The sequence below is a fragment of the Lepisma saccharinum genome, chromosome 21 (genome assembly GCF_977018435.1).
Source record: "Lepisma saccharinum chromosome 21, izLepSacc3.1, whole genome shotgun sequence".
Lineage (NCBI taxonomy): Eukaryota > Metazoa > Arthropoda > Insecta > Zygentoma > Lepismatidae > Lepisma > Lepisma saccharinum.
Window position 1 is genome coordinate 58,710,001 of NC_139249.1, and position 12,436 is coordinate 58,722,436.

Below are 12,436 nucleotides of genomic sequence, written 5' to 3' on the forward strand. Positions count from 1 at the left end.
ACATGCTATTATCATATCTAACATACTGTTTTCGGTCTTTCAGGTAGGAGGAGATAAGTTTTAAAACAAGGGCTGAGAGGTTAAGATGGTGAAGCTTTTGGAGAAGTGTATCATGGTCAACAAGATCGAACGGCTTTGAAAAATCAGTAAATTACATCAACTTGGCCTTTCCCGTCCAGCATCAAGGTTATAAAGCCGGAGATTTCCAATAAATTTGTTACAATGGACCGTTTAGGTGTGAATCCATGCTGGTGAGGGGACAGTATCGGATGAAGGTGTCTGGAAATGTATTTACATAAGATTTGTTCGAAGAGTTTTGCAGGAGTTGAAATAAGAGCGACTGGCCTATAGTTGTTGATATCAGCTTTGTCGGAGGTCTTTGGTACGGGACACACCTCAGAAAGCTTCCATATTTCCGGGAAAACGCAGGTGGAGAGTGGAAGGTTGAATAAGATGTGTAGCGGGTACTTAAGGCTCTCCGAGCATCCCTTTATCACGTACGGGGGGACCATATCGGGACCAACAGATCTTTTCGGTTTTAGTGATTTTATTGCATCTTCCACGTCATTTAGGGAAATTTCACCAATATGGAGCATGTCCAATAGTTCGTTAGTGTTAACCAGGGGGAATGTTGTTTCGTAGCTAGTAGTGTAATTGATGCTACAACCAGCGCGAGAAAGTATGAACCCCCCTCAGGCAGATTTGCCTACACTTAAAACTTGCTCAACATGCCCATATGAGCTTTTTGCTCAAGTGTGGAACCCTGTCTAATCCAAGATTTTTGTAAAAATGCCCTCGGGAATTTCCTGAGAAAGTATGACCCCACTCAGATTGATTTGTCTACACTTACAAAAGGCACTTCTGTGAGATTGTTGTCCATAAATTTGTTAAAAATATGCCCCTCTTGATATTTTTTTTGCCCACACCTAAAACTAAGCCAAGATGCTCATAAAACCCACACCCACACACACCCACACCCACCCATATTCACACATATTTATTTCCGGTCCATTTCTGCCCATTTCTGCCCACTTCCGGTCCACTTCCGGTCCATTTCTGGCCATTTCTGCCTATTTCTGCCCACTTCCGGTCCACTTCCGGTCCATTTCTGCCCATTTCTGCCCACTTCCGGTCCATTTCTGCCCATTTCTGCCCACTTCCGGTCCACTTCCGGCCCACTTCCGGTCCACTTCCGGTCTATTTTCGGCCATTTCTACCCATTTCTGCCCACTTCCGGTCCACTTCCGGTCCACTTGTGGCCTATTTCTGGTTTATTTATATTGCATCATGTTTTGCAACAAATTATTATACATGTGTTGTTTTCTGATTGGTTGCTTATGACATAATGTAATGATGTGTTATATTCTGATTGGCCTATTGTTTCAGATGTTTTCAATGTGGTCTGTGCTTAGGCTATATAAAGAGATTTTGCATTGCATATCAGCCAGTATTGTGAGAGTTGTTGAAGAGTAAGGGTGTGTTGTTGCAGTGATGCTCATATTTTTTTAAACACAAAAATATTGCAAATTTATATAAATTGAATTATAAATCTATTTGATTTAATAGACAGAATTTTTGACAACCTGTCATAGGTTTATTAAGTATAGAGTTTTGATTTGAGCCCCAAGAAATTTTATATAAATACCAAAGCCAAAAATATTAACACACATACATACATACACACATACACTAAATATACAAATCACACTGCTGAACCCAACTGATATTTTTATTAAGCATAGAATTTTGATTTGGACCCCAGGAAATCTTATATAATAAACAACAACAAAAATGCCAAATCAAAAATATTGTAATCAATGCAAAAAGAATATATCTAGCCCCAATTGGGCTAAGCATCAAAGGAATTGTAATCCAGACAAATGCAGAACTCCCACAAAAATTTGCCCTAAATGCCATAGAAAATATAATCTGGAATATTTCACATATAAACATAAAGGTACTTGTTCTGCACAGTCATCAACACAACCATCTACATCTGGTCTGAAAAGAAAGCATGAAACACCTGTCAATGCTGGACCGGCAAAGCAGCCACGCTATGAACCCATCCATAGCAGTTTTAACGGCCAATTAAGGGATCACCGGTTTGTATCAGAGCCAAGATGTGACATTAAGAATTTTTTGAAGAGTATAATTCCAGATGTGCAGGCAATTCTAAATGCACAAAATGGCTCTTATAAGCTGTCTCTCAAATTGTTTACACAATATAAGAAGCCAAATGGCACAAAATTTACACAGCCCCACATAACAGAAACTGTACCGGTATATTCAAATGCAAATTCAGACAAAATAATAAGCAGTTTGATAGATCAATTGAATATTAAACACTCTGAATTTGCAGCAAAAGAGTCTGGATGGAGCCTATGCGGTTCTCCACACAAGTTATATGTTAATATTTCTGAATTCAACCCATTACAAGGATCTACATATTTGCCATTACCTGCCAATATAAAAAACAAAACAGCCGTGGTTAATATAAAAAATAATGACCAGAAATGCTTTTTGTGGTGTATTTTAGCTGCTTTGTATCCAGTTTCAAAGGATCCTCAGCGAATAACTTATTATAAACAACATGAAAATGATTTTGATGAGGCAATGGAGGGATTAGAATATCCAATGCTTGTTCAGAATATTGATAAATTTGAAAAAAAAAACCAGGCACATCAATGGCAAACAATTATCTATTAATGTATTTACTTGTTCTACTGGCCGTGGCAATTGCTTGATAGATCCTCTCAGAATCAGTACACTTGATGATGATTCTGCTGTTCCGATTGATCTGCTCTTAATTGAAAAGGATGGCACATATCATTACACTCTGATACATAATCTTGAAGCTTTAGTCAGAACACAAATAGACAAAACTCATAGAATATTCAAGTTGTGCAGAAGATGTTTGTCTGCATTTGATGGTCAAAAAATGGTGAAAGGGGTTCAGGAAAAAAATGCAGAAATTGCTAAAAAGAAGTTACTTGAGCATCTGAAATACTGTGGCAACCATAAACCTGTTCATATGGTGATGCCAATGCCAAGTGAAAATGCCAAATTCAAAAAATTTGAAGCCTTGTTGGAACACCCAGCATATATAGTCTGTGATTTTGAATCAAACCTCAAACCCCTTGCATTCTGTAGCCCAGATCCTGATGAACCTTCAATTACATCATACCAGCTACATGAACCTTCCAGCTTTTATTATGTGATTGTACAGGGTGGTGTGGTTAGTAAAGAATATTTATACATGGGAGCAGATGCCATCAAAGAATTTGCACATAGAATAGAAAATGAGTGCCATGACATAGCATCTAATGTCCTATTAAAATCAAAACCTATGTTGCCTTTAACAGAGAAACAGATTGAAGATTTCAACAATGCAGAAAAATGCCCGGTATGCGATTCTGAATTTTCAGATACAAATATCAAGGTACATCACCATTCTCATACAGATGGTAAATTCTTAATGGCCCTGTGTAATAGCTGCAATATTAAGACCCAGAGACCAAAATTTGTCCCTATATTTTGCCATGGAGCATCCAATTATGATTTTCATCATTTGATCAGGTACGAGGGGTTTGACAAGCAGAATTTAAATATTTTAGCTGATAATAATGAAAAATATATTGCCATTAGCAAAATAATTAAAGTTAATAGTGTTCCTATTCACTTAAGATTTCTTGATTCTTACAGAATTTTATCGGCTAGCCTGGCTACACTGGCCACTCAATTATCTGATGATCAATTCAAAATCACATGTGCTTTGTTTCCAAATCAGGACCTGAAATTAATTAGGCGGAAGGGTGTATATCCATATGATTATGTTACAGATTTTTCTAAATTTGATGAGTGTTCTCTGCCACCAGAACAAGAGTTTTACAGCAAAATCAGAGGATCTGGAATCACTGATGAAGATTATCACCATGCCCAATTGATGTGGAACAATTTAAAATGCCAGACATTTGGTGATTATCACAAGGCTTATTTAAAACTTGATGTGACCCTCTTAGCTGATATACTGCAGGCATTCAGAAAATCTTCCATGGAAAATTATAAGCTGGATCCAATGTATTTTTACAGTGCTCCGGGCCTAGCATGGTCTGCAATGTTTTTAAACACTAAAATGCAATTGGATCTGATCCAGGATCAAGATATGTATCTGTTTATGGAACAATGTATAAGAGGAGGCATGGTGCAATGTTCTCAGAGATATGCCAGAGCAAATAACAAATATATTCCTGATTATGATCCAGTATCTTCTTAGAGGTTGATCTGACAATTCCAGATAATTTACACAATAACTTTTCTGATCTGCCCCCAATTCCCGAGGTTAAGTGTTCACCTGGCTCTAAACAGAAGAAATTGATGATGACTCTAGAGCCGAAACAGGATTATGTTATATATTACAAAAACCTCCAGTTCCTGATGAAACATGGTGTTCAAGTGACCAAAGTTGGAAAAGTTTTGAGGTTCAGGCACTCAAGATGGTTGAAGCCATATATTGATACAAACACAGAGCTTCGAACATCTGCAATGAGCCAATTTGATAAGACCTTGTTTAAATTGATGGTCAATTCAGTGTATGGCAAAACAATTGAAAATGTCAGAAAACATATTGATGTTAAAATAATTACTGACCCCAGCCGGAGCAAAAAATTGATTGCAAAGCCCAACTTCAATTACAGAAGAATTTATGATGAAAATATGGCACTTTTCAACATGAAAAAAACAAAGATTAAGTTTGATAAACCTATTTATGTAGGGGCTGTGATATTGGAATTGGCCAAATTACACATGTTAAAATTGTTTTATAATGTGTTGAAGCCTTTTTATAAGGATCGTGTAAAACTGATGTACATGGACACAGATAGTTTTGTTCTTGATATTCAAACAGAAGATGTTTATCAAGATATAACACAGCCTGAATTGTTTAAATATTTTGATACCACTGAACATTCAAAAATTAAACACCACAACAAAAAAGTGCCTGGCAAGTTAAAAGATGAGACACTTGGTGATGTTATTGTGGCATTTGCTGGGTTAAGGGCCAAGATGTACAGTTTTGAAACATGTAGTGGCGCTGTTGCCAAAAAGGCCAAGGGCATTGGCAGAGTGACTGTGGACATAGAGCTTGAATTTGAAGATTACAAAAATTGCCTCAAATCATGTAGCACAATCAGAACATCAGAATCCAGAATTCAGAGTGTGGATCACTTGTTGACTACAAATATTGTAAGAAAAGTGGCTCTGGACCCACATGATGATAAGAGATGCATTTTGTCATGTGGCATACATACTTTACCATGGGGTCATTGTGATTTGAAAAGTGGCAAACAATGCCCAATTACAGAGCATGATTTGAAATAAATAAACATGCCTATGAACTTATTTGGGTTCAAAAAACAGGCTATTATGGACCTGCCAACACCACAACCCTCTTCTGATATAATATCTAAACTAAGTGCTTTGTTAATTATTCATCTGAACAGCATACTTACAGATGTTGATGATGAAACAGGTAAAACATTGTACATATTTAACAATAATTTAAATTATTACCAATTACCTGTAGGTGGTCAATTGCAATTTATTACAACCCCTGAGGGTAATGTCAAGATTTCAGTAGGGAGAAATATTTATAGAATTAAGCACTCAAACATGGTTTTTGGCACTGTATATACTGTTTCTGCTGGTGACTGCTTATATATTGAGGTCCCGGGATCATATGACAAGCTTATACCTTTTTTTATAGAATTAAGTATCAGATATTCAATAATAAATAACCACTAAAACAAAATGCCTAATGATATATTTGGCCATACAAGACATGAAGATCACAGTGATGAGATTCTGATGCTTGATGTCAGAGTCAAGAAATTAAGAAGTGATTTACAAGCTTTACAAACCACACTGAATGCCAGTCTTCAACTAGAAATTACAAATTTACAATCACAATGCATGGACCCTCTTCTTAAAATTGACTCAGAACTCAAATTATTGCTTCAGAAATATACTGATTTGGCCACATTGGATAATTTTCAAAGTTTAGAAGAAGCTGTAGCAGCTCTTTAAGCCAAATTTAAGACCCAGGCCACCAACTCTGAGCAATTGAAACAACAATTGGAAGAGCAGATAAATAATGTCCAGACACAGCTCCAAACAATTGTCAAAAGCATAAAATCACAAGAAGATTTTGATCTAGTGATTTCCACTCTAAAGGAACAGATTCAATCACTCCAGATACCTAATCTGGACCCCTTGAACAATGCCATAGGCGAGGTTAAAGAAAAAATTGAGACACTTGAAAATTTTATGAACAACTTGCCATCTTCTGATGCTTTGAGTGCAATAACTCGGAGTGTTGCCAATATTAAGCTGCAACTTGAAACATATGAAGATTTTGGAAAAATTCAAAGTACCATAACCCATCTTGAGGGTACAATAGCAGAAGTGCAAAGTGATTTGACAAATGTACAAGAATCTCTAGAATCTCGCCTGCCTGGTATTGTGGACACCCTTGCCAGTGTCCAGCAACAGATCACAAAGCTTGAAAACCTCAACACTGAATCTGAGCTATCTCATTTTCATCACTTGATCGATGATATCCAAACAAAGCTTGAAATTTTACAACAATCAACACCCACTCAGGCTGATATAGCCCTGCTCCAAAATGCTATGCAAAATGTGGCTGATGCTTCTTAATTAAATAATGTGAAATTGGCACTTGAATCTTTGCAAAATACTGTATCAAATCTGCCTACATCACAGGAACTTAAAAATATTAAGAGAGCTGTGAATCGCATATTGAAATCAGAAGATATCAAGAATATCCAGACAAAGATCAAACAACTTACTCAGACAGTGGCCACTCTACCAACTAATCAACATATTAATGAAATGCATGCCCTGTTTGAGGATATCAGAAGACAGGTCCTTGATCTTACTGCTCAAAATTCAAAATTGGCAGTTGTTGAAAATTTACAGCAAATTGTAGCTAATATCAAGCAACAGCTAGGGACCATGGAATCCAATCAAGCAAATGCTCTGTCTGTTTTTGCCACCCAGCTTCAAGAGATTGTGCAACAATACAAGAAACTTGTTGTGGACATAAAAATCAAGCCAGGCCATGATGATGTTGTTAGGACCATCAATGAGCATCTTGAATCTGTAACAAGCAGATTGCTTACAGCAGAAAAAGAAATAACCGGCATAATCGAGAATCCAAAACATACAGTAATTCTTGAATTGTACAGCATCCCCAACAAAGAATATGATTCACCATTTACACCAGGTGGCAAAATATATATGCTGTCCCCTGCACAATTTTATTACCAATTTTTTGTTGGGGGCACACTGAGACCAATCAAGATCAAATATTGGCTTCAACCACAGGCACATCACTACCCCACCTTATCAATAACAAATGCTGACAACAAACCAAAAATCACCAGTGTAGAGTTAGAGGATTTTACAGATCCCAATACATTAGAAACATCTTATGCTGAAGATGATGGCTCTCTGGAATTTAAAATACAAATAGGAGACAAATTATATTTAGAAAATCCTGTAGTATCAGCTGCTGAACACCCCATAGTTGCAATATTCTTGTTTTCATATTATGTCTAGACAAATTATTGTTGATGAATTACACAGACAAGCCAGACATAATTATAAGAGACTGCCAGTAGTCACAAAAGGCATAGATGATTTATGGCAGAGCGACTTGATTGAGATGGCAAGTGGACAGCTGAAAAACTTAGACAAAATCAACAAGGGCTACAAGTATCTACTCACTGTCATAGACACATTTTCAAAATTTGCCTGGGCTGTGCCACTCAAATCCAAGACTGGAAAATGTGTTACAGAAGCCATCAGGACAATCATCAATCAAAGTGGAAGATCACCGCGCTATTTGCAAACAGATAATGGCAAAGAATTTTATAATTCTGTGTTCCAACAATTTATTAAAAGCCAGTCAATAAAACATTATTCGAGTTACAGTGATCTCAAAGCCTCAATTGTAGAGAGATTCAACAAAACCCTAAAAAATCTTATGTATAAACAATTTACACTTCAAGGTAATTATAAATGGATTAATATTCTTCCAGAACTTCTACATAAATATAACAACTCGGTCCACTCCACAATCAACATGAAACCCTCTGAAGTAACTTCATCTGATGAGCAAAAATTGATGAGGACTGTTTATTATCCTAGATACCAGCCAACAACAAGAAAGGCCAAATACAAGGTGGGTGATCAAGTAAGAATCAGCAAATATAAGCACTTATTCAAAAGAGGCTTTACAAGAAACTGGAGCACTGAATTATTTACAGTGGTTCAAGTTAAACCTGGGACCCTTAACACATATATAATAAAAGACCACCGAGGAGAAATTCTCAAAGGCCGGTTCTATGAAGAAGAACTCAACAAAACTAAACAGCCTGACACATATCTCATAGAAAAAATCATCCGCAGAAAAGGCAACAAGTTATTTGTCAAATGGCTAGGACTTCCAGAACACAGCTGGATCGATGCAGACAAAGTGATAATATGAACACCTGGGATGTTATAAAAAGGCTGCCAGAACCTGAACAGCAGGTTAAGAGAAATGGCAAGTTGCTGCCTGAAAATATTAGATGTCTTATTGTTGGGCCATCGGCTTGTGGTAAAACTACACTAATGATTGATAATTTTTTATTGGCACCCAACTGGTTAGACTGAAAAAACAGGCACTTGTATGTCTTCTCTAAGAGCTTGGAACAATTAAAATATCAGCAGCTGATGAAGCTATATGATGGATTGGATATAGCCACTTTTCAACCAGATGTTAAGCCACTCCATGAATGTCTCGATAATTCTGTTGTTGTGTTTGATGACATTATACTGGATAATCAAAACAAGGTTAGAAATTTCTTTACACAGGGCCGACACAAAAACATTGATTGCTTCTACCTGGCACAGACTTTTTCAAAAATACCGAAGCAGCTGATCCGAGACAACAGCAATTTTATATGTGTGTTTCATCAAGATCATACCAACCTCAAACACATACATGATGAATATGTAGGTGGGGACTTGAGCTACAATGATTTTTCCAAGTTTTGCAGTAGGTGCTGGAACCAGGACAGTTATGGGTTTGTCACAATTGATATGACAAGAAAACCCAATAGTGGCAAATACAGAAATAAAATCAACAATTTTCTAGACATTGAAACATATATAAATAACCATGAAAAGGCCAATCATTGATGATCTTAAATTAAGAGATTATCTTGTAAAAAGATTTAAAGGATGGAAATCACAGAACCGAGGAATTTATGAACAACACAAACAAACAGAACAGCCTATTATTGATGCTATTAGTGAATTAGGTAAAAATATCAAAACTGTTACAGAGCAAAATCAAAATTTGATCACAGAGCTTGTACCTGTAGCTGCAAGAAACATATTAGATTATCCAATCACCCCACTTTCCAGTATTCATACACCTAGTCCTGTTGCTCCTCGAAGAATTGAAGCTACTCAGGATCCTATTGAATTGGGTCTTCTTGCTCAAAAATATTTAAGCACACCTAAAGACAACAAAGATGAGGTCTTTGGCTTATATGCTGACACAGAGCGTGATGGTAGCATCATACATAGAATTGGCAATTTCAGAGTAACATTTATGGGAGATGATATCATTGTATATTCAGAATCTCATCTTGGACAAAGAGGTGGTTTTGTTAAATATCCCGGCACACCTGGATTGTGGGAACTGATGACTAGGAAAAGGCCTGGTAACTATACAGATCAAGATTATGAGCACTACAAAGAAATATTAATAAAATCAGATGCTCTATACCAGAACAATGATCCCACACAAAAAAGAGTCAAGTCTAGCAGTGGAGCAAAATACAACAATTTAATCAAGCCCATATGGTCACAAATTAAGACAGGCAGTGGAATCAAACAATACAACACCCTGCCTAAAGAATTTGTCTGGGTTGATGATGTCAGGAAACTTGTAGATAGGTTATTGGTGATAGCTGGGGAGGAAAATGCTGGCAACCACAATTTTTACAATGAAAAGGTTGGAATTATGGACATGATAAGCACAAAATTGTCTAATTTTATAGTGAATGACACTAAGGGGATTGGATATCTTATAAAAATTATTACTACTCTACCACCTAAATTTTGGAATATTTCTGAGGGTCGGGGGTTGGTTAATGACATTATAAACAAGCTGCCATTTGAACTACATATTCCAGGCTATCAGTATTGTGGTCCAGGCACAAAATTGGACCATAGATTAAACAGAGGGGATCCTGGTGTTAATCCCCTACATGCTGCTTGTAGAGACCATGACATAGCATACAACACACATTCTGATCTTGACAAGAGACATGTTGCAGACAAAAAATTAGAAGAGGCTGCATTTGGTAGATTTGTAAGCAAAGATGCTTCTTTAAGTGAAAAAATAGCAGCATTGGGGACCACCATAGCTATGAACACCAAACAAAAACTGGGGTGGGGGTTGTGAATATGTATATAATAAACCTACAATGAAGGCCAAGGGTGTTATGTATCAAATACCTTATGCAGGTCTTAAATCTCTTAAAACTATTGATAGTCTTTTAACCAAAAAGCAGCGCAAGAAAAAAAGCTCTTGTATTGCCAAGGGCCATGGTATGAAATTGTTGCTTAGTACCCCCCCAATTAAAAAAATTACAGCAATCCAGAAAAAAATCACATGTGGGGGGTTTCATATTTACTATCCCGGCCATCTTAGCAGCACTTGGGGCTGTTGGGAGCTTGGCTGGGTGATCAGCTGCCATAGCAAAAACAGTAATAGATGCCAAGAAGAATAGGGCAGAATTAGATGAATTGAAGCGCCATAACCTGGCCATGGAGAAACAAGGCAAAGGTGTTAAGAGAGCCATGAATAAGTTTTAAAAAAACAAGAGCCGCTTACAAACCAAGATATTGAAGCTTTAATCAAGACACTGGGCATCAAAAATTTTAGAGGTGTGTACATGTCTGATTCTTTACCAGAACAACCACTCAACAAAGAGTGTGGCATTGTTAATTTGGATAAGTACAAAAATCAGGGCAATCACTGGATCTGTTATCTTAAATATTTAAACAATGAGGCATTTGTGTTTGATTCATTTGGAGGTGTTCCACCTGAAAATTTTGTAAAATATCTAAAATCAGCTAATCTTTATTACAATAATGCCCGTGTACAAAACTTCAAAGATGTTAATTGTGGACATTTGTGTTTATCTGTTCTTAGATATCTGTCTCAAATAAATAAACCATCAATTGAAAATTTTCAAAAGGCCTTGTGGTATTTAAAACATCATGGGGGTATTCCATCTCACCAGCCAAAATTCAATATTGAAACTCAAATTACATGATGATATAGTATATCCCAAAACAATAGCTCTCAGAGCATTTTATGGCATGTACTTGATCCCTAATATTACACACCACAACAACAAAATTGCAGTAGGGGATCAAAAAATTGTCATCACTCCAGGGCAGTATAATCTGTCCACTCTAAATGCTCAATTACCCAGAGGTATAGTATTAACTCAAAATTCTGTCACTCACAGAGTAGAGATTGTATCTGCTACAGAAACAGTGGATCTGGGTACTATAGGAGAGCTGTTAGGCTTTGAGAACAACACAAAACTTGAACCGGCCATCAAACACACTGCTATTAATATACCTAAATTCTTAGCCATAGAGACTCTGAATATTCACTGTAATGTGGCTGAGGGTATGATCAGCAAATCAAATGGCATAGGCACTCACAAACAAACTGGCATCATTGCAACATTCAAACCTAATTCTGAATTTATGGAGCCCATCATCTACACTCCATCCCCAACATTATATTTTCCTGTGTGCCATAATAGAATAGATAACATTAAATTGATGGTCACTAATGAAAAAGAAGAATTACTTGATTTTGCTGGAGCCACAACAACTGCTATCATAGAGATTAATATTTAAATAAAAATACATACAAAAAAAATGGAAAATATTGAGAGTTATGAGCTACAATCATTCCCCCCAAACAGGAGGACATTTGCAAATTTAAATCAACCCAACACAGAGATTGAGGTTGATCTTGATGTAGGGGATGGCTTTATACACCCCCACAGAGCAGATCTATACATCAAATTTGATGTTGTAAAGCTCGATGGAACAGATTATCCGGCAAATTCAAATATAAGATTGGTAGATAATTTTGTGCCGCATCTGTTCTCTGAAATTGAGATCAGAAAGCATGGTGTTGTTATAAACAGAGTGGATTATCCCGGCATTACCTCCACAGCTTTGGCCACACTAAAATTATCCAAAACCGAGGCTTCTTACTACAAAATAGGTGGATTTGAGGCTGGTGATAAAATTATATCTAAGAGCCACACAG